The 25091-nt window shown below is 32.5% G+C and overlaps 1 long non-coding RNA gene across 2 annotated transcripts; it reads left to right on the plus strand.

Annotated features, from left to right (window-relative positions):
• Positions 1-533: 533 nt before the first annotated feature.
• On the plus strand, positions 534-23347 carry LOC106871991 (uncharacterized). Of its 2 annotated transcripts, none has more exons than XR_016241179.1 (3): positions 534-843; positions 6266-6334; positions 22225-23347. It is a non-coding gene; the product is annotated as an uncharacterized LOC106871991 (long non-coding RNA). The 2 variants fall into 2 exon arrangements; XR_001409727.3 differs by lacking the exon at positions 22225-23347 and adding an exon at positions 8506-10063.
• Positions 23348-25091: the final 1744 nt, after the last annotated feature.

Genomic DNA, 25091 nt, shown 5'->3' on the forward strand with positions numbered 1-25091 from the left:
CTGCTATATGAATAGCCCCTCCACAGCATTTGCTTTCTCGTTTGCTACATATTGTTCATCAATACCATGTAGTGCACGCACAAACAAGCACGCACATAAGCATCATTAAGGAGAAGTACAAATAGACGCCTGTTGAGACAAAAATATAGAATGCAAATTATTATACTTGGTAATGTTTGACAAGAATTTTAATTAATTAAAGTTACACCTTTACTCATGAAAACAAATATTGGTTCACTGTAGGTTGTTTGCCTTTTACGAAATGAATTAGCCACTTTGTTAATTAACGTGAGAATTCATCTCAGAAGGTGTAATAGTAATTAAAATTTGAATATATTTCCTACTATATTTAGGAGTCTAAAAGACAAGTTCATATATATATATATATATATATATATATATATATATATATATATATATATATATATATATATATATATATATATATATATATATATATATATATATATATATATATATATATATATATATATATATATACACTCATTGCATTGCTGACGTCATAAGAATTTTATAAATGTTTCGAGAGGTGGAATTTGTTTATGGACTCACAGATATGAAAGAGTATTACGTGAAGATATAAATAATAGCATGTAAATATTTGGTTGCCAAACCTCTTTGAAATAGTGAAAAAAAAATATAGTTAAACATTGCCTATGAGATTCGAACCCACATTTCTTACAAACAAGTTAGGCTTAATATTGTTAGGCCACAGATATCTCAAGAAAATCTATCTCCGTTTTAGGAACTTCCTTCTTACCAGTGAAAATTGTATGTTACTGATGCCAAACCAATTTGCAGACACACAGCTATAATATAAAGGTATTTAGCAGCAAAATGATATATAAGTAGTGGCGTATTTTATATAATTTAGTTATTTATTTTATATGTATTTTATAGCGATTCTTGAAAATCTAATAGATGGCTGACCCATCTTCATGCTACGTTCACTTTGTTTTCAAGGCTTATTTGAATAAATTAAAGACAGCCTTCTCCCTGAAAAAATAATCTGGAAATTCTTAATTGTTGTTGCTATCAAGATAGAGTAGTATAGAGAGTGGATCAAAATTGGCAATAAATGGTAGTACGTAGAGAAACACGTGAGGCAATGCTCCAAGAGGACGATATCCCAACACGAACAAAGATGAAAATATACGTTATCAATACTTTCAGTCAATTTGTTTATCTTCTGTGAAAAATGAGGGGCCAAGTTATATATATATATATATATATATATATATATATATATATATATACTGCTCGAAAGGAGGAGTAGCCGACATGTGATGAAGGGTCGTTCTTTGTGTTACATTTTCTGTTTTCCGTTTGTTTCTCTCGTTGTTTGCGTATTTGAACTTATTTGTTTTCGTATTTCATGTTGTTTACTGTTGGTGATGTCCCGTCCCCATATATGCATATATATATATATATATATATATATATATATATATATATATATATATATATATATATATAATAATAATAATAATAATTATTATTATTATTATTATTACTATTATTATTTGATTGAACGCCACGTATCCAATTTCGTGGCTGTGTGGTAAGTAGCTTCCTTACGAACCACATGGTTCTGGGTTCAGTCCCACTGCATGGCACCTTGGGCAAGTGTTTTCTACTATAGCATCGGGCCGACCAAAGCCTTGTGAGTGGATTTGGTAGACGGAAACTGAAAGAAGCCTGTCGTATATATGTATATATATATATTCATATGTGTGTGTGTATGTGTTTGTGTGTCTGTGTTTGTCCCCTCCCCACCATCGCTTGACAACCGATGCTGGTGTGTTTACGTCCCCGAAACTTAGAGGTTCGGCAAAACGTGACCGATAGAATAAGTACTAGGCTTACAAAGAATATTCCTGGGGTCGATTCTCTCGACTAGAGGTGGTGCTCCAACATTGCCGCAGTCAAATGACTGAAACAAGTAAAAGTAAAAGAGTAAAACACACACATATACATACGTACACATATATCTACATATACATATCGATATACATATATATATATATGCACATATGTGCACACACACACACACACACACACACACACACTGACATATCTCTCTCTCTCTCCATATATATATATATATATGACGATGATCCGACTTTTCACGGCCAGCTCCAAAATTATGTACTACTTGGATAGACTGTTTTCGCAGTGGCGAACACTAAGTTGTTTCATTGGATACTTTTGTAGCAATTTAAAGAAAAGAGTTAGATGCTACTTAACCAGTATGTCTGCGAATAATTCCATATACCATCATCTCTACACGTTGCTTCTACAGATATTACTTGAAATACAGCTTATGTATTCCAGATACAGACAAGAATAGAACGACATTTCTCTCAGCAAATTATTCTCCAATAAAATTTTAGATTATAAAATGAGAAAAGTCTGTAATGAAAATAATAGCCAAAAAAATACACGGATACTTTATGGCTGTTATCGAATTCTTTATTTTTGAATTTTACTGTATATATTTAATGAATATTTCAAGAATATGGTAATAGACATAACAGCATTAAGTGTAATTACCTTAGATAAACTGTGAGACTGAAAAGTATTTCATAGTTAATTATATTTGACGTATATGAAGATACATATAAGATATGAATACTAGTTTAAATGCATATATATCTCTGAGAGTGAGAGAGAATGTATACATGCATGTAGGTGTGTAGCGACTTTATATATACGCAAGGATGTCTAAAATATTTTGAGTGGAATCTATATTTTGTAAGTTATTGTGTTTAAATAGCTGAGTATTGTAATCTAAAGTAAAGTATCACTGCAACATACTTTTATACATTTTATAGATTATATAGCTAAAGTTTAAATTCAAAGGATATACTTGTCTTTATATCGTTAATGTATTGCAGGTAAAATTGACATATTCTGCATATGTTATTATCAGATATTTTGTAGTTCGCTAACAACACTATAAAGTTGGTTACGGTTTCCAAGACACCAACCTATTTTCCCGTTTCGTTTCTGACCGAATAAGAAAGGTTTTTTTTTTCATTGAGTATACGTAAGGTGTCTTTATGGTACTCTGCCGGTTATATATTGCCGCAGCTATACGTCGTAATATATGAGTCTCACTTGTTGAAGACGAAGTGTGGGTGTTCAGCTTTTACTGAACGACCTGCACAAATGATTTTTTTTATAGCTATCAAATGTATGTGCGGCACATTAGCTCACTCCTTTCCTCATATCGACATTGCCTGAATAGGTGCACAGTGTGAGGCACGTTAAGTATCCAAGTGATCGCAGAGCAACCTGAGATGAAGCGCTTTCCTAAAGAAGACGGCACACCACTGGGTGGAAGAAATTGAAAAAGCGATCTAACGAACGTGAATATAGCATCCTGACCACTAGGTCATTAGCCCCTTATGCGTCATTATCTATCTATCTATCTATCTATCTATCTATCTATCTATCTACCTATCTATCTATCTATCTGACGTCTCTTATATCCTTTCTGGGCTAGTGGCGTACACTGAGTGGTAATATACCATAGAGTTTCACCATTTCGTCCAGAGATTCTGTGCTTATCACTTTCTGATGTGTTGTATACTCTGTATTTGTTGTAATTCGTTCTTAATGCTTGCTCTTGGGCAGCAAAGATGAAAGCCTCCGTTTCCGGTTTTAAACCACTTTTTGTCATCCATAGCCATCTTTTTTCCCGTCTGTCTTATCCTTAACATCCCTATGAAATTGTCCTATTTTCAGTTTCATTCATTCTTAAGTGCTTGTAAAGTGCCTTTTCGCAATCTTCCATCCTACATAAGCCTTACCTTCTTATTTCGAATAATAGTGGTTCTGTGGCATTTTTTACACACCTTACTATTTCATTTTCTCCTGCTCTAATGCTGTGTTTGCATCGAATCAGTCTCTTCACCATATTGTTCTTGGAACATACAGTCTGTCTGTTCAGGTTTTGAGTGGAGTATACCATATCTAGTTAGTAACATCCTTGTCTTTCTGTCTAAGCTGTTTAGTTCGTGTACTGTCCATGCGATTACCCCTGCTCTATATCTCAGTAGTGAAACTATCCAGATGTTGATAGCTTCAATCTTATTTCCGTCCATTTAATTTCGACTTAAGTAACAGTCTCAGTCTGCGCAAGTATTCCACCTTAAATGTTTCTATCATTGCTTTCTCCATTGATTTATCCATTTCTAATATTCCTACGTACTTGTCCGTCTTTTCTATCTGCTGCATAAACGTTATTATTATTATTATTATTATTATTATTATTATTATTAATTGTGTTCATAATATGTAAAATTGTTCATAATTTTGTTCATGATGTATATGTATGTGTGTATTAATCATTACACAATTTGTTTTACTCAATTTTAGAAAAATTGCAGCACATCTCTGACGATATATATATATATATATATATATATATATATATATATATATATATATATATATATATATGTGTGTGTGTGTGTGTGTGTGTGAGAGTGTGTGTGAGTGTGTGTGTGTGTGTGGGTGTGTGTGTGTGTATGTATGTATGCTTCTGTGTGAATGTGTGTGTGTGTGTGTGATTACATTTATGCATCAATGCGCATTTATTCATAGGGATATTTCTCGTCGTTTCCATTAAACAATTTTCACTCACACTGTATTGATAGAACCAAGAGTATGCTAAATTACACTAATCTAAATAATTTCTGTACACGGTTTCTAACTCGAAACAACGTGGAATTAAACATGAGAAGAAAGCGTCTTAAGTACACAACTATTGCAAAACATTGCATTTGTTACACTAAAGATATTAGGTACACAGCTTAAAACTCTCATTTGCATTGTTCCAAATTATTTCTATGATATTCCAGTCCAGAGATTATAGGCGTATGTATCGTAATTATAACGTATGTATAATAGTTAATTGGATGAAACTGCATTTTAAATATAAGGTCTTACTAGTTGTGCGTGCAGTATTCAAGGGAGTTGTATAGCAAGCGTTACTGCTTGTTTTCAAAGGAAAAGGTGATAATGTATAAATTTCCGGTATTAGACTAAGGTTTTAAGAGTTAATTACACTGCGTAGTTGTTTCAAATTTCTAGGATTAGTTGTATTGTAAATGGAGGATGTATTATTGGGAAAATACGTCTCTTTTCTTTATGAATTTTCAGTATATAGGGACAGGCGTAGCCGTGTAGTAAGACGCTTGCTTCCCAGTCACATGGTTCTGGCTTCAGTCCCACTGTTTAACTTCTCGGGCAAGTGTCTTCTAGTATAGCCTCGGCCCGACCGAACCCTTGTGATTTGATTTGGTAGAAAGAAACTGAAAGATGCCCGTCGTATATATATATGTATATGTATATATATATATATATATATATATATATATATATATATATATATATATATATATATATATATATATATATATATATATATATATATATATATATATATTACGTATGTAAGTATGTATGGATGTGTGTCTTTGTTTGTTACCTCCACCATCGCTTGACAATCGGTGTTGGTGTGTTTACGTCCCCGTAAATTAGTGGTTCGGCAAAAGATACCGATAGTATAAGTACTAGGCTTACAATGAGTAAGTCCCGGGGGTTTATTTGTTCGACTTAATGGCAGTGCATGGTCGCAGTCAAATGACTATAACCAGTAAAATAAGAATAGTATATACTGCAGAGAAGATACTGAAAATGTCTTTCCATAAAACCACTCAATAACAATTTCAGAAAAAAGGGTATGATGCGGTATCCGTCGTTTAGAAACCCAGCTTTCAGTGTCTCATTAACACAGTGTATTATTACATTATTTTTAGTCGAAGCCTCATATATTTGTTAAGGAGAATTCGGAAGTTTGGAATAGTATAATGCAAAATTTGAATAAATTTGTTAATGCATTATTTATGTATGTACTATATGGGATTTATAATGTTTTATGTTGTACAGTAATAAATTATTTCAGTATTCTAGTAATTTGAATGAAGAGAGCATTTTAGCGTTTATTAAAGCGAAACGTTACTGGTATAACATGAAATACATATTGGCATGATGATATAAAAAACTTACAGTAGAAAATTATGTAATAAACTATACAAGATTTGAGTTATTATAGGAATATAAAATGTATTAATTCCAGGAGCGTACATTATAATAATGGGAATTGATTATCTTAATGTTCGTTGTAAGGGTTATCATGAAATTCTCAGTGACAATTTGGATATTATTATTATAGAGCTGCCAATCAGCTGCATTCTGGCAGCCATTCAAAATCATGTCAGGAAAACGGGGATCGTATTTGCAAGTAAGTAGCTTCAATTATTTGCCATATCTGGAGCCTATAATTTACTGAGTTTAATAACGTCGTCTCATGAATGCTGTAGTATTTCCTCATTGATTTCTGTAAAATTCCATCGCACTTTTTCAGTTCTGCATATAAAAAACTCTCTGACACATTGCATCAGGGATGAAATAATAGATGCCATTTATTCGGTGAATTTAGGAAATATCGGATGGAATTATAAAAATTACACCACTGTTAATAATGTACATGCAATATCCCAAATGGGAATCTCAATTTTGTTTAGCAAAATTGTGAAACATAACTTGGAATATTTTATTGATACAATGATACGAATAATAAAAATTTAAAAAACAGGAACTGTCAAGTGTATCCAACATATTTTTAAGCTTAAAAAATTTCCCAAACCTATCATGATGATGTTATACGTATCCACAGATTTCAAAGAATGATGTGGAAATTTAAAGTTGATATAAAAAAAAAAAATTCAATGATACATTTAGGAGTTTAAAGAAGAATTTCTGTTGAGTAAAAGTTACAATAAGAATCTGCACGCCAAGTATTTCAAATTGATAAGTGAGTTCGGAACAAATTGATATGAGAGTGCTTGCTATATTATATTAAGTATAAGATAAGGCGACGAGCTGGCAGAATCGTTAGCACGCCGGGCGAAATGCTTGGTGGTATTTCACCCGTCACTACGTACTGATTTCAAATTCCGCCGAGGTCGACTTTGCCTTTCATTCTTTCGGGGTTGATAAGTTAAGTACCAGTTGTGTATTGGCGTTGATATAATCGACTGGCCCCCTTCCCACAAATTTCGGGGCTTGTGTCATGCAAAATAACATTTGAAGGACACATTCTTCCTGGTATTATTATCGTTTCAGCACCGGTCTAAATTTAGCACAGAGTATGTATGATTGTATGCATGTATGTATATATGTATGTATGTATGTATATATATATATATATATATATATATATATATATATATATATATATATATATATATATATATATATATATATATATATACAAGGTTGAGGAGGGTATTGGATTTAACCAAACCCAAAAGGATACAGGTAATACCGAGTAAGTGCTGTATACCGACTAGTTTTGCCTCAGTCGTTGTATGAACAGGATTGGGGGTTATAAGTCGTGTATTAGTGTGTGCATATATAAATATATAACTGCAAACACCGCTCTTTCCATACATTTAAATTTTATCACAAGCAAAAATGCACAAACGATCACGCAACATAATCGCACGGCTCCCCATAGGCAACCTATTCAACCTGGCAAAAACATCCATCTTTTACCATCTTTTGAATAGACTTATTTCTTGTTCGATCCTATCACCACTATATATATATTCCCAAAATCTACTTCCTCTACACTCTACTTTACAATAACACCACCACCACATACAGGCTTTGATTACTTTAAATCCCAATTCCACTGTCTATAAATAGGTTTAGCTATCTTTTAGAATATGATACTACTAACTACCTATCCTATCTCCCTTTATTACTGTTCTTGGTTTGTCACCCATACCCCCACCACCTTTATACTGCCTCTGCGCATTCCTTCCTCCTCACTAAACTATTTAACCTCATCCCCCCTCCCTGATTCCCTCACTATACTCATCCTCTCTATCCAGTCAGATCAACTGACCATAAAAATATACCACTACCATTCTACACCTGAATCTTTCCTCTATCCCCTTCCCACTCTGTCTTCAAGACTTGACCTACTTACCCCAGGCACTCATCTCACTTGACCTGGGCTTCCTTCAAGTGAACACAAGCAAAATACCTCGGATACAATATGGAATATATTCACCTCTGCTATCTCAGCCTTTGCTGCAGCAACTATTTCCGGATTATACCCACAAGGATTACTTTACACGGATACTTACTACTGGAATGAAACTACACTCCAAGTACTGTTCTCTCTTTCTTTCTTTTTTCAGCTCATCACACTCACTATCACTTCATACTAAAACTCCCCGCCTATGGATATATTAATCGATTCCTTTACTATTTCTCTTTCCGATGAAGGGAAGTACTGGATCTTCCCAGAAACAGCTGTAAGACTCTATCCATAAAATATATTTCCAACCTTACCATTGCTCTCTTTATCATTATATATATATATAATAATTTCTACTCTAGGCACAAGGCAAGTGGTACTTAATGTATGGACCCCAAAAGGATGAAAGGCTTAGTCGACTTCGGCGGAATATGAATGTAACGGCAGACGACGAAATACCGCTATGCATTTCGCTTGGCGTGTGAAAATTGTTGACAATGCATAGAATGTATCACTCTAAGGCAGATATGGAACAGCTTTACCTGCCATGAAATGAGGGTGGTCATGGACTTTTACAACTGGAATTAACAATGAAGACTGCCATAATTGGTTTGAACACCTACCTGAAAAACTTTGACGACTGGATGTTAAATCATACATTAGAGCATGAAAACAAGAAAGCATCATACTCAGTAAAAAAAAATACAGGCAAAGGAATATCTAAGTGAATTCCAAATACAAAAAATTCCAGAAATAGATATACTAATACTAGAAAATAGCACAGAAAAAACTAAGCGTATGAAAACTCGTGCTAAAACTGCTGACTTAGATATTCTTATTGATAAATGGTAAGAAAAATCTCTCAGTGGCAAATACGAAAAGAGAGCTAATATTGCCGATGCTGTCAAAGCACTTACCCATCAATGATTAGTGGCTTCTGGCTTAAAATCAGAAACAGAAGGGTTTATCTTAGCAGCCCAGTATCAATGCTTACCTATTTGCATCAATCTTCCTGTCAGTTTGAACGGTGAAGTTTTAGACGAGAGAGATGAGATCATTTTCAAGCACTGGAGGAACTACTAGGCCAACATATAAGGAAATGACAGTAGACAAACATGTATGTAAACAACAAAATGTAACCATTGATCATATTGTTTCCATATGCAGCCTTCTTGCGCCTACAGATGATCTCTACAGGCATGATAGGGCAGCAAAATATATTCGCTGGGTAATTTGCAAAAATCTGGACCTGCCCCGTGATAAAAAAAAAAAACTGGTGGGAACACAAACCACCTCTCATCTCAGTCGTCTAGAACTTCACCGTTCAAACTGACAGGAAGATTGATTTAAATAGGCCAGACATTATATTGAAAGACTTCATTGATATGACTGTCGCAATTGACATAAATGTATCCGTCAAGACCTACCAAAAACTGAGCAAGTATAAAGATCTTGAAATAGAAATTGGCAAAATGTGGAAACTCAAGACTAAAATAATACCTGCTGTCATAGGTGCCCTAGGAATGATAGCAAAAGGGGCTAATTCCTACCTAGCCTAGATACCAGGAAAATCAAAAATGGTCGAAATTCAAAAGAGAGTGCTTATGGGAACTGCCTATTCCCTACGTAAAATATTGTCTGTGTATTCTCAAATTTTGAAACGTTGGAGAAATATTTAAGAATAAATTAACAGTGAATATAAAACATCTACTTTATACCAAATATTTTATACCCAATGTTTAAATCATTTACTCTTAATTTGGGTCTGATGTCGAAGGAACATGCAGTTAGCTGTTTCTTTGAAGTATCGTGTTTCTTTCCTTCAGACTATCTGAAATTAAATGAAAGCTCTAAATCATATACAGCCGTTTTGTGTTTTTTCAAATATGTATATTTCTTTGAGCAATTGCAAAAATAAGGTAAAATAAAATAATTCTACATAAATTTATTTATATACATTATATTGCAGTGTTGTCCTAAGTATTTCAAACTTTACATCTTACTGTTCTCAAACTTTTCCTTAATTTGCCGTCCCCTTATACCAACATAATTCCGATATATTTACTTTTGAAAACAGAATTTATTGCCATGAACTAAACAATGTAAAATTTAAACTTCGAAACAATTAAAATCAAGTGCAAAGATTAGAGAGAGCCTTTTGTGACTTTTGTTGTTTGAAACGTTTCACTGAAACCATAATTAAACGCACAAATATATAAGATATATATCGGTATGCGAAGATTGTCCATGTATTCAGTACGAGGAAATTAATTACTAACATCTTATAGATGATGATTTATTAGATTTGGACTTAGAAAGAATGGTTACAATATTTACAGAAAGGCCTATTGAGCATCATTCTACGTAAAATACCACTCTATTGTTCCAATGTGATAAACAATGATAAATATATCTTCACGATCCACAGTTCACAGTGTAATAGCTCCGCTGTAGCTACCTTGAAAATTTAGTAGTGTGTTCCTGATATCATTCGAACAAACTTTACGTATGTATTTTAATTCTAAATATTCGCTTAACAATTTTCTGTGTACGATTCTGTAACCTGCTCAAATGAATGCATATTCAAGATCTATATTATTGATGTCCACCATTGTTTGTATTCAAGATATTAGTGTGGAAAACGTTCTAGATGGTCACACAAATAAATTCACGGCGATATTTTGTTTTAATTTTGAATATACACAATTAAAATTGTTACAGAGTAGCGTTTGGATTTGAGCTTTTCGGAAATGAATACAATACAAAGATACGTTATGTGCCAAAGTTGGTTAAATCAATTACAGAATCCATACAAATGTGTTGGGCATTTATAAGTAAGCAATATTTTATCAAGTCGTTCAGTGCTCAACAAGATTAATTATTTTCGGGACCATGGAGTGAAGTCATCAATCCAAGAAACCCGGAAACACTGTTAACCTTCCTCATAATTTTAAGTTCATACAGTGACTGAGAACATGCGTTATGAAATTGCGTCATTCCAGTTTTCCAGTTGCCATCTAAATAAAACATTTTACTCATGACGTGCATCTCAAACAAGATTTTCATTCACCAGTAAATGTAGAGAGGGAAGACGCGGTTACTTCGATTTGATATGTTTAAGAATTAATTGATGTTGGCAACTTAGAATAAATATAACTTTATATATTGAAATATATTTCATTTTCAGATTCGTTTTTCATATAATATGACTTTATTGAAGGCCCAATTTAGAATCGTCTCTAGTGTGAAACGATCTCATATATAAGAAACCAACGCGTTCATGTATCATTTTATATGTGACATGAACAATTAGACATATCTCTCGAATGCAAAAAGTTTCACTATAGTAAATGAATAGATAATTCTATACCAGATTGCATGCGTCCTTTTCTTCAAATAATAGTATTTTTGATTGAGAATTGTACTGTATACTAATATTTGATGACATATGGCATTGTCATTCGCTTAATATTAAATTACTTTTCTTCCCTATCAACATTTTTTCCATCCAACACATACATCCACAAAAATATCAAGTGCTTATGTACCTGACCAGCTTATATTTTTTTATCTTTGGTTTTGGGTTTTATTCCGACAAGCTTCAATATAATCTTTGATATTACTGAAACTATAAAATCAAGATAATATCTATGTTCCCCTGGTGATTACCAAGCAACGCAAAGAAAAAAGAAAACAATGCTAAACGAACAATGACGGAGTAACATATTATAAATATAATATTTAACATAGAAAGCAACACGTGTTTAAAATGATGTTAACACGCTTTTCTACATGGTAAAACAATTTCTCTTAGATATTCTCTGTGATGCTAGTTAGTAGACGATAATCGTTTCAAACACTGACTCTATATTTAGTATATAATTACATTTCTTTACTTACCAATAACATTTCTGTTAATATTGGAGTGAATATTTCTACAAGTTATCACTTGAGAAGAGACGGCGTTCATAGCAATGAGATGGTAATTGTTTGGGAACTTTTTTTATAGAAACATTAATCTTTAATATCTTCTATAATTGACTCATATAAGACTCGTATACGAACTTATTTTTATAGCCTGATATGTTGTTTATGCTAACAAATGATTTTAACTTTAGAGTGTTTGTTGTTCTTTTCGTTTGAAATTAATGATATTCTTAATTTTCTACTCTGGTACACTTCATTTGATAGTCAAGATCAACAACTTATTTCCTCATTATCAATAGATAATAAATAGCTGAAAGAAGTGATTTTGAACGAAGACATACGCTGCTCTGTAAGGAAAATTATGTAGTTATTTTATAACTACTTTCCTTATATAGAAAAGTAATTTTATAAGTGATTTCTATCTGAAATTCAATTATTTATCGTAAATCTGATATTGTATACATAAATTTGTATTTACTACATATAATAGGTGCATACATTTAGTGAAATTGATGAAACATTTCAATTAATATGTTGTTTGATGTCAATTAACTTCATTCTCAGGTAGAACTGGTGACACAGTGCAATGAGGTCTTCTTTTGTATCGCAAGAACATAAAATTGATTGTGATTCGGCACTGTTTTCATTTTTCCCCTGTTGTTCAACTCGTATTCGTCCAATTTGAACAAATTGTATGTGTGCTTCCATTTTTCTTAAAATATGAACTCATGCGAATTAAATATACCTTGATTGTTTGGAATGTATCCCATAGAAGTAACGCATGCATCCGTTTGTGATCAAATCACAGCCATTATTTGGAGTCACGGTATGATGAGATGTTAACAAATATCTCCTTTCTCAATATTTTCATGTTTCTAGAAAGTCTGAAATGAAAATCATTCCGTAGTCGTAATAATATATATGCTATAATCTTTAATGAGTTATTTTTCTACGGTTCTGTAATATGGAGACAACATATTTAACTTACTACTCTATACTCTCTCTCTCTCTCTCTCTCTCTCTCTCTCTCTCTCTCTCTTCTCTTCTCTCTTACAAACACACATATATATTTATGTATAGACGCATCTTTATCACAAAATAACAAATTCCAGGCACAAATTCCGGGTTCAGTCTACAGCGTGGTACATTGGGAAAGTGTTTTCTACTACCCAAATCTTTGTGAGTGGTTTTGGTTGACGAAAACTGAAAGAAGCCAATGTATATGTATGCGTGCGTGCGTGTGTGTGCGTCAGTGTGTGTGTGTGTATGTGTGTATGTGTGTGTGTGTGTGTGTGTGTGTGTGTGTGTGTGTATTTGTCACCGTGATATACCAGTTCGGGTAAAGTGATGTATAAAATAAGTTTGAGCGTTAAAATGTCTATAAGTAATCGGGTCGAGTCATTCGACTATCAACTCTACAGGGCAACACACCTGCATGGCAGCAGTCTAACGACTTAAACATGTGAAATCAAAAAGACACACACACACACACACAGAAATATATATATATATATATATATATATATATATGCACTCATACGCTAATCTAACTCTTTAGGGTCTTTGTTTTTATAAGCTCAAGAATTTTTGTTTGTGTAGTAGTGTTTAAGCGATTAAGCTTCATTTACGTTCATTTAAAAATGAAATGAAATATTTACATAATTCTGTAACAAGAGCGAATGATTTGTCTATCGTAGCACCAATACATATTTGTAGACGATAGACAAGTAACGTCACGATATGTGTCAAAAGCTAGAAGTATGGACGAGAACCAAAAAAAAAAAAACAATAAAACTTAGTGTAATGCTCTTCTGTGTCATATCAGTGTGGATGTCAATCGGAGTTCTAGGGGAGGCTTGGCTTAAGTCGGTATCTGTGTAAATGTATCTATTTGTAACCAATACTGATTGAACTATTCATTACTGAACATTAGAATAAACTAGTTTTTGCCATGAGATTTCGCTTCTACTATATCCGTAGAATGAATGGCATTTTATAGATTACTCCAGGTGTTCATGTGTCGACAGTAACTTCTAGCAGTCGAGTCGTGTGTGCACATGTAACAATGTTTCTTTGAAAGAATTTGTCAGAAGGAAGATATATGTCACATAACAGATTAATATAGATTCTTATTTAGGTATAAGCAAGCATTTTTGGGCAAGTATATTTGACTTGTTCATTGATCCAGTATTTTACTAGCACTATATTTTATTGATCCAAAATGAGGAAGATTGAAATTTACCTCGATAAGATTTGAACTCAAAAATATACTACCCCGAAGAAATATTGATTTCAAATTCTGTCACAAAACTCAGCAGTTTCTGCGGAGTGGGTAAGTCGATTATATGACCTCGAAAGAATACACGCAAAAGAAATATTATTTTCAAATTTTGGCATAAAAAAGCAGCAATTTCCGGAGAGGCAAAAAGTCGATGACATCACCCCCAGTCTCGGTGGCTTTTAAACTAAGAACATAAAGACGGATGAAATGCCGCTAAGCATTTTCCCACTGTGCTAACTATTCTGCTAGCTCCTAGAAATATTGACTTTAGTAGATTTTGGCACAAGGCCAGCAATTTCAAGGAGCAATTTCAAGGCCAGCAATTTCAATATGTCGTTTACAATGACTCCAGTACTAAGCTTGTACTTAATTTATCGATCCCGAAAGTGTGAAAGGTAAAGTTGACCTCAGCGGAATTTGAATTCAGAACTTAGAGACGGATGGAATGTAATTAAGAATTGTGCCCGGTGTGCTAACGATTCTGCCAGCTTGTTGAGTTTCTACCCGGAAGGAACATTGCCTTCAAATGTTGGCAAAAGGACAGCAGTTTCGGAGCAGACGTAAGTCGATTACATCGACCTCAGTGCCCATACACCGAAAGCAGTAAAGTAAAAGTCGATCTCGGTGAAATTTGAACTCAAAATCTTAAAGATGGATGAAATATCACTAAGCATTTTCCAGGCGTGCTAACGTTCCGCCAGCTCACCGTCCAACTGACAAGATATTACCGATTCAAATCATTTTTACCGAGGCCAACTTCTTCATATGTAGTTGATGTATGAAACGTTTCTTTAGCTGATGGCTTATCATATTTACATTTTGTAATTTTTCTGCTTACATTTGCATGAAAGAATTTTCTCAGTTCATATACTTGTATTTTATGATTACTTTCCAGTAGTCAGTCTACTTGGTGACATCTCGGAAGCTAATTAGCATAATCATAGATTATATTCATTAAGAATAAAGTTCTAAGGATAGTACAATTTGAATATCGAATTCTAAGCCGAATAACCAAAATCAAGTATTACTTTATTCTTTTTGTTGCTTTTTTTTGCTCCATATAATAAATTGGTATGTACAAGAACTCATTATGAATAGACTTCATTGTTCGGCAATTCCAGACTTCTATACAATATATATTGATATGAGATGAAATAGTTGGAAAGGAAATTGTTAACGCGAAAATAGTGCGTACATCAATATAGTTCAGCATAACTGTTTCATTTAGACTGTTTTTCATTTTCTGACTGCATATTTTCGTACAGGAAAAAAAAAAGTATATGGTGAGCAAAATCTCAAATAACCTATGAACTACTGCCTAAAACTTACATTTCTGTACATATTTATTCTTTTAAATCAATATTTCAAAATCAATATTTGCGAATTATTCGAGCTTATCACAGTTTTGAGCATATCTTTAACTACTGCATGCCTTCACTGATTTTATATAGATACAACACATTTATAGTAATATATACGTGATTTAGACTGAATTTATTCCTCGATTCGTATTTATATATTATAGAATTTCCAAGTTTTATCAGTAAAATCAAACTCAGCTTCTAGCAAGCAATTTGATATTAAACGCCAATCACTATCTCAGAACAATTTAGGTAGCAATTATTCCACATATAATATATAAAATCATTCATATTTATAAATATTTCCATAATCTCAAGAAATGCTACATTTTAATTCAGATTTTCATATAAATGGAAATGAATATAGTTATATTTATGAAAAACAATATCTGTCATGTACTACAATACAATATATAAACTAGTTAATTCCTATCTGACACTGAGATATCATTAGCATAAGCTGTCGTAAATTACAATATTCAGAAATGTTATTTGTATTCAAATGTAAGTTTTAAATAATTTTGTATTGTTCATTCCACAAAAGATTAAAATTAAAACTCTTAAATGTAAACATACGTGTAAGGTGTTCATATTTATGGAATAATGTTTTATGGATTTTGACGCAAAACAGAGTTGAAAGCTATGGAGTTATAATAAGCTACAATATTTATTTCTAAAGCATCAAATATTTAGAAAATGGTGTTGCTTGTCAATGATCTATGGAGTGGTAAGAATTAAGGTATGGAACAGAATTAAACTAATGTGTCATATTTACATTCATTCACCATTTCTGAATTTAATTATAAACCGGCACTGCATCGGTTACGACAACGAGAATACGAGTTGATCCAATGAAGAGAACAGAATGCTCATGAAATTAACCTGAAAGGGGATGAACAGTTCACAAAAACGCATCCCTGTAACGTAATTCTCAGCGTGACACAACATTCTACAACCTAGTTTCACCAGCTGAGTTGAGTCGCACAATATCAAAAGACGTATCTTGCTCAAAGACGCGCTGCTAGGAATCAAATTAATGGCCTTACGATGGTGAACCGAATACCCGACAGAGAATTTAATTACTATAATATGGTATAAAATGATCCCTGTATTAATAGGCCTAAGTTTAAACAGAATATATTCCCATCTGTCTAAATGTTTAATTTCCAAGTTTCGTTATATTCCTGACCTAAAATATTTTAGAAATGAATATCAAAACGGAATAATTAATTCTTTTGGCATAAGCACAAATTCATTTGAGAAGAATATAATTGTTTCCATTAAAGTTAATTTCATCCGCACCAAATAGATCTCATACAAATAATATACGCATGAAAATAACTTTAACACTCAAGGTCTATGTAACACATTAGTTAATTATTATAATCGAGGCTCGTTGCCTTAATGATGATAATAATTCTTTTTAATAAATAGTCACAAGGCTTGGAATTTTGTGAGAGGGGACCGATCGATTACATCGAACCTAGTTTCACTGGTAATTAATTTATCGACCCCGCAAGGATGAAAGGCAAAGCTGACCTTGGCACAGTGTGAATTCAGAACATAAAGGACTGACGAAATAACGCTAAGCCTTTCGGCCGGCTTCCTACCGATACTGATAGTTTGCTGTTGTAGTATTAATAATAATAATAATAATACAGCACATACCCAAGGCGCACAGAGCTGCGCTCGGTAGTGAAGTGAAAGCACGTTATAAAACTAAAACTACTGAACAATAATAATAATAATAATAATAATAATAATAATAATAATAATAATAAAAGCTAATAAACCGGATATTATTATAAAATATCAGGCAAAAAAAGTGTATTTATTTATTGATGACTATTCCTTATGATCACAATATAGCGGTGAAAGAATTTGACAAGAACAGTAAATATAAAGACTTGCAAATAAAAATTGATAAAATGTGGCATCTCAAGGCGACTACTGTACCAGTGATTGTAGGATTTCTAGGAATGATAAAAATAGGTACTAAAACTCATTTGAAAATTATACCAGGCCTACCATCTCTACAGGAAGTGCATAACATCGTGTTAATTGGAACGACTCATGTACCGAGAAGAGCATTATCGCCGTGGAAACAACATCAATTCATGAACTTATTTATAAATTTTTAAAAATAAATATCGTACCTGTGAATTTGCGTGTGTAAACTGGGAATGCATACAATGAGCTCCTCTGCCCTAGGTGTACGGAAAGCACTCGGCGAGAAATGGAAGAAAATTTTAAGAAAGGAGAAAAAAACCACTCACCACCACCACCAACAACAACAACAATAACAACAACAACAATAATAATAATTATAACGATCCCTTCTACTAAAGGCGCGAGGCTTGAAATTTGGGAGGAGAGGACTCCTCAATTACATCGACCTCAGCGTTTCACAGGTACTTAATATAGTGATCCCAAATCGATGAAAGGCAAAGTCAATGTCGGGGGAATTTGAACTCAGAACATAAAGACACACGAAATGCCACCATGCATTTTACCGGATGTGCTAACGATTCTGCTAGTTAACCACTTTCATTACAGTTTATATTGGTTTTAGATTTTGGCACATGACCACATTAAATTTGATATTATAATATATTCGTTACTTCCATTCAGGTAACTATTGTACATCATTGCAGTGATGACGACGTCATAAATGCTATTAAATAAGTTTTTTGCTCGAGAGGATAAATTCTTCTTCACCAATGGAATCCAAGCACTGCAAAACTGATGGAAGAAATGTGTTAACTGCCAGGAGGATTATGTTGAAAAACAAACCCCATATGGTCTCATTCCATGAAAACACCTTAATCAGCCTATTAACTTTTCAGCCGGTCCCATCCCATCATGTACACAGTAACACGCACGCACGCACGCACGCATATATATATATATATATATATATAGCATTTTTTCTTTAAATATAAATGACATTAATTATATTAAGGGCTATTACTGTAAGTGACACCTTACGCTGTAGTGGCTGTCTAAAGTCACACTACTTCAATAAATATACGCAGGCACCGAAAGCGAGGGAATGACCATGGAAATTCCTTCTTTTCGGTGAGATTTTCTCTCAGACTGGGGTCGATCTAATCGACTGGCCTCCTCCCCGCAAATTTTGGGCCTTGTGCCTAGAGTAGAAAAGATTATTTGTGAAACAATTGCACGATTTTGTTGTTTAAATACAGTGACTCATCTGAGTAATTTCCCTTGCTTCATTTTCTTTTCATCTTGGCAAATTACCTGGAAATTAAATAGAAAACAAATGTTTCCTGAGGCAAGCAAGCTTTTTACAATATCGATGAATATATCCTTGACTATTTGCTACATGCCAAGGATGGAGCGATTTATTTAAGGTGTGTGATAAGCGGGTACACATCATTGCCAAATGCGAAGGAAGACGACATGCGTTCAGTGTTCTCGTCTGTCATAGCGGTGAAGATACTCATCCGCTTTGATACATATTGTGCATTTAACAAAGTCAATTAAAGAAGAGATTTTCTCTCAGACAATAATCAGAGCATCATACATTTCAAATCTATTTATACTTTGCAAATATGGGTGTTATTAAACACTATTAAATAACTCTACATATACATCATGAAGTATAGAAACTGCACAATTGTTATACATAACTATCCGCATGATGTTAATATCTGCCAACAGTGCTTAAAAATGTTCTACATACCAATATTACCTTGTGGAAGTAATGTAGGGGAATAAACTGCTTACTTTGTCATATGCAACAGCTTCAATTCACTTTATATAGAAATTAACAATTAAATTGTTTATATAGTATACAATTGTATTTTAATCTTTTTTCGTCTGGGTCGCCACTGTGACATGTTATAAAAAGATTGCATACATTCCTCTGCGTGTTACATTTACAATAACATTTGTAATTTTCTTTAAAATTTTCATTCGCATATCTGCTTTCTTATACTGTAAGCCAAAGGTCACTGTTTTGCTACATGTGCGACAACCTATACACAACAGATATGTTTCATGGTAATCTGTAATAAAATATCTTAGTTGAGGTAAGATTAAAGTGAAAGAATCCCGAGATGACAACATTTTTTTTTATATGAATGCCAATTTAAGCAACTATCCTATCGTAATTTTCGGAGGATATATTTCTTGTGTTTTATACATCAAAGTTGTGTATTCTGTGTGCTTACGCAGTGTAGTGTAGAATATTTGATACTATCTTTGTTTCTTCCAAAGAAACTGAAATAAACCAACACCATAGCTTTGCGTTCAAAATTATATGAAATGTTAAACCCTACATAATAAATAGATGAAAGAAAAATGTATATAGCTTACCAGGTTGAGACGTGCCATGGGTATATGTAGTGAAAAACTAGGGAATGAGAATAAATAAAAAGTAATCCTAATTTCAAAATTTCTTGCGATAATTTTCTGTTCATGTACACGTACACATTTATAATACACGTGTACATATATACATATATTGAGTATAAATATATATATATATATATATATATATATATATATATATATATATATATATATATATATATATATATATATATATATATATATATATATATATGTGTGTATGTGTGTGTGTGTGTGTGTGTGTGTATGTATGTATGTATGTATGTATGTATGTATGTATGTATATGTGTCCTGTATTTAACTACTGAAGGTACTTACGAATTCAAAAAATAAATGAAACGTAAATGATGAAACTGAAATGCAAATCGGCCATATCAATGCATTGAATAATATTGAGGTAGGAAAACATCAAATGCTAATGTTGGCAAAAATAAGACATAATATATAAATACAAGCATAAAGTATCCTTCTATGCAGGATATATTGATGCGTTACAGTTATTTTAATGGAGTTTTTAGGACAATATTTGGTGGAAAATCTTTTTAAATCAGTGAGAGCTTTATAATGCTTTGCTTGCGTTTTGTATTTGATAAATTAGCAAAAGGGATCATACTAGGTATTTTCAAATGTAAGCACTTTTTTTATAATGTAGGTTTCTATAAATTTTTGAATTCAGTAAAAAAAAATTAATTACACCGTATACAATTATCGAGACACACACAAGTCATTAGCAACCCCTTGTTTCCGAACTTTTAGGATATTATTTTTCCTTAGATGCATTTGAAATTATCCCGACAGGAGTTTATATTTTCTCTCGAACTTCGTGTGCAAAAGATGTTGCATCATTTATCAAGTTTAGAGATTTCTAAATTCCTGTGTTCCGCACGTGTAGGCACAATGATTGCACGTTTTTTTCATTTTATGTGTTAGCATTTTTTTCTGCTTGGGCGATCTAAAAGTGATATATGTCTATTTATTAGTTTGGAGAATATACTGATAATTAAGTGTCCTCAAATAACCCTGAGAGCCTGTATATATTTAGGAATATATCTCCTATTTAAAAGAAATCCTTGGAGTAAAAGAAGCAAAAATATGGTGAAATTTGGCATTCAAAGAAAACATTTTCGCCTTTTTATCATTTACTAGCTATGGGAGCACCAACAATTTGACCTCTCTGAAAGTTCCATAGATCTGTCATTTTAATGAATTTTAATTACCTTTTTCTGCTGATATCTGAAAAGAAACAGCAACTGTAGCAAAGTATATTTAGCAACACTAATAATAAACCCAAAAGCATAAAAATAAGCAAGCTTTTGACGGTTTTACAGATATTTCAGCATTATGATACTATGAGGCTACGTGTTTCCATTATTTTGTCCAGTCCCTATATATGTATATATGCATATATACATATATGTTTATATATAAATATATATATTTATAAACACATATATATGTATATATGTGTATGAATATATAAGTACACATACACACACACACACACACACACACACACACACACACACACACACATATATATATATATATATATATATATATATATATATATATATATATACATATATATATATATTCATATACATACATACATACAAATATATATATATATATATATATATATATATATATATATATATATATATATATATATATATATATATATATATATATATATATATATATATATATATATATATATATATATATATATACATATATATATTCATATACATATACGTATATGTTTGTGTGCGTCTGTGTACACAGGTATATTATTAATTGTACAGGTCATTCTCATGTCTCATACAGCTGTGTTTAAGATTCCGTTGTGCCCCATATACAGAGAACCTTTCCTATATCCAACTCTCTTTTGGAGAAGATCATTAAACTTTCATTGCATTCGTATTATGTTAGTTGTAAATAGTGTTCTGAGACATTTTCTCAGACGCAGCAGTGAAATATTTGACCTTCACTGTGTTATTATGTTTCTGTGATCATTATTATATATGTAATATTATAAACCTAACAACATCGTCCCCAAATAAAACTGAACATTCTTACTGTTCAATATCTTTCATATCATTCATGAATAATAACCCGCCTCTTCTTTTCAGGTAAACGAATCTCAGTTGCAAACTTCTTTCGAAAATATAATTGAAGATGCCAAGCAGGTTACACAAAGAATGACTATCTATCGACTTTTTCTTTCAACTTTTCAAGAAATATAGCAGACCTAATGTAGTAGCAAACAGCAATAAACAGAAAAATAACTATTCTATTGAACTTCTCTGCCAGACATGTCGATGAGGAGTGGAAGCAGCAGAAGTTATACGATAATAAACAATTCAATATGAGTCACTGTCGAAATAGAAGATCATACACTTTTTCCTATGGGACTTAGAATTCAAATAACTCCAGGAATAAACTACAAACAGACAATAAACACCGACTTTATGATGCTAATGTTTAATTTCCTGCTTACCGATACTACAAGCCATTCTAGATTACAGTCTCTCTTTGTGAAACATTCTTCACATGAGAGCCAAATTTATGATATTGGCCTATATCCATTTTCTAGACTGCTATTTTGACTCAATGAGATTGTATCTTTCTGTATATATTGTTATATTCGTCGAAATTATATTTAAAAATCTATGTCTGTAGATTTATTAATATACATTTCCTGTGCTGAACCATGTGGATTTTGCGTTAAATGAACTGTTATATTATGTGTCGTACAGAGAGTTCGAATAGCATTTGCAAATTTAATCGCAATGAATAGAAAATACATAATTACTTTAATGTTCTAAAGGAACATCTTATGCAACTTTTATTTATCACATTTATTCTGGCAATATTATTAAGAAGCATTGCCAATTCAATTCAGAAAAGAAAAATTAGGTATATTCTTATACTCAATTTGTATATTACAGTAGTTTAAATCTATCAAGAGGGTATTTAAAGATAGTTGAATTGACAATGCTTTTACCATTCCCATCAGCTTTGGCTGCCCTATCTGTGTTAAGTTAAACTTAACTTTACAACCAGAATAATCTATTTTAGAAAGTTGTCTGTTGGGGACAGGAAAATGAACTGCAAGGACTGAAATATGTTTAGAATCGCATCGTTGATGTCTGATAAAATATAATTTGCATGTTATGTTGAATATCACTATGTAAACTTTGGTGAAATAAATCAAATATAATCTTTCTATAAATAATACACTTTATAACTATCTTGTTTAAGATTTAATAATTGCAGATGGACGTTAGAGTCAGCAGGCTGTCGTCACATTCGGCTCCCACGTGGAAGAAATATAAAGACAAACATGTTTACTGGGTATCTAATGTATTATATGGTACACACATTCATTCCCAACACACATACAAACACATATTATGTATATATATATATATATATATGTGTGTGTATGTATGATTTTTCTGTATTTTTATACATACAGACAATCATACAGATATATATATATATATACTTATATACACCCGTAAAGATATACAAACACACACACACATATATATAGATAGATAAATAGATATATATAGAGAGAGAGACAGACAGATACATTTCTTTTATTAGCCACACAGGGCTCAACGAAGTTGGGACAAATACAATGTAGAGCTTTTCTTTTTGGGAGGGGGAAGGAAGGAAAAAAAAAAAAAAAAAAAAAAAAATTGGTGGTGTCGATCAAAAGGGATCGTAGGAAGGGAAAAAGGGGCAGTTCGATCAAAAGGGATCGAAAAAAAAGAAAAGGAAAGGCCGATCAATAGGGATCGTGTATCACACAGTAATGTTCTCGTGTAAAAAGAGGGGAGGACAGTTTAGGTTTAGCCGTGGAAGGAAAAGCCCACGGAAAAGACCACGGTACCCTTGGTCAATATTCTCATTGAAGAAACTATAACAGTAAGTGACTCTCTTTTGCCTTTTTGTTTTTTGTTGTTTTTTTCTTGTTCATAGGGTTATGCTCAAGATGGCTCCGTCGTTCACACGTGCCATCCTTGCTACATTCACCCATCTTTTTTTGAAGCATTCACTAGACAAGACTTCCCTTTCTACTCTCAACTTCCTCTTCAGGTGATACTTGAAGAAGTTGATGAGAGATTGCCCAGAGAGGAAAGTCTTTGTCTCTAGACCTTTCAGACGCGTCCACCATACACATTCTTTCGCCATAGCCACAAGTACGATGAAAATAGCTCTTCCTTCCCGTTTAAAGGAAGGAGGCGCGACAATATTCACGATAGACTCGGCTGATAGACCGACTCGTCCCACACGCGATAGCAGTTGTTCGACGTAAGCCCACAGCTCGGAAATGGTGGGACAGATAGATAGATAGATAGATAGATAGATAGATAGATAGATAGATAGATAGATAGATAGATAGATAGATAGATGATAGATAGATAGATAGATAGATATATATATAGATAGATAGATAGATGATAGATAGATAGATAGATAGATAGATAGATAGATAGATAGATAACTAGATAGATAGATAGATAGATAGATAAATATATAGATAGATAGATCTCTTGATAAAAAATATAGATATATTTACACGAATTATTCATATAGTCACGTGAACGTATGTTTGGGTATGTTTGTAAGTATGCATCTTCTTATTTGTTGTGCGGAAATATTCCAAGTTATATTTAATTTGTTGTAATGAGGTGCACCGTTATCGTAATACAAGAATACTCACTGAATTCCTTTAATGTCCACAGAAAGATTTCAAATATTTTCTACAATCTTTCATATCTATTTCAATAAATTTCCTTAACAAATAACTATCCAAATCCCACATTTTCCTTTAATTAATAGTTCACATGAAAGAACAGGGAACCAAAATTATAGCCCATTATTTCAATTTTAATTGTGTCTTATATCTCTAACTCATTCCTGCCAAGTGATAAATATATTTGGCAGCTTCGTTCAATGAATTAGAAGAAATATTCTGGATAAT

This window comes from Octopus bimaculoides, chromosome 3, assembly GCF_046866305.1.
Source record: "Octopus bimaculoides isolate indiv1 chromosome 3, ASM4686630v1, whole genome shotgun sequence".
Taxonomy (NCBI): Eukaryota; Metazoa; Mollusca; class Cephalopoda; order Octopoda; family Octopodidae; genus Octopus; species Octopus bimaculoides.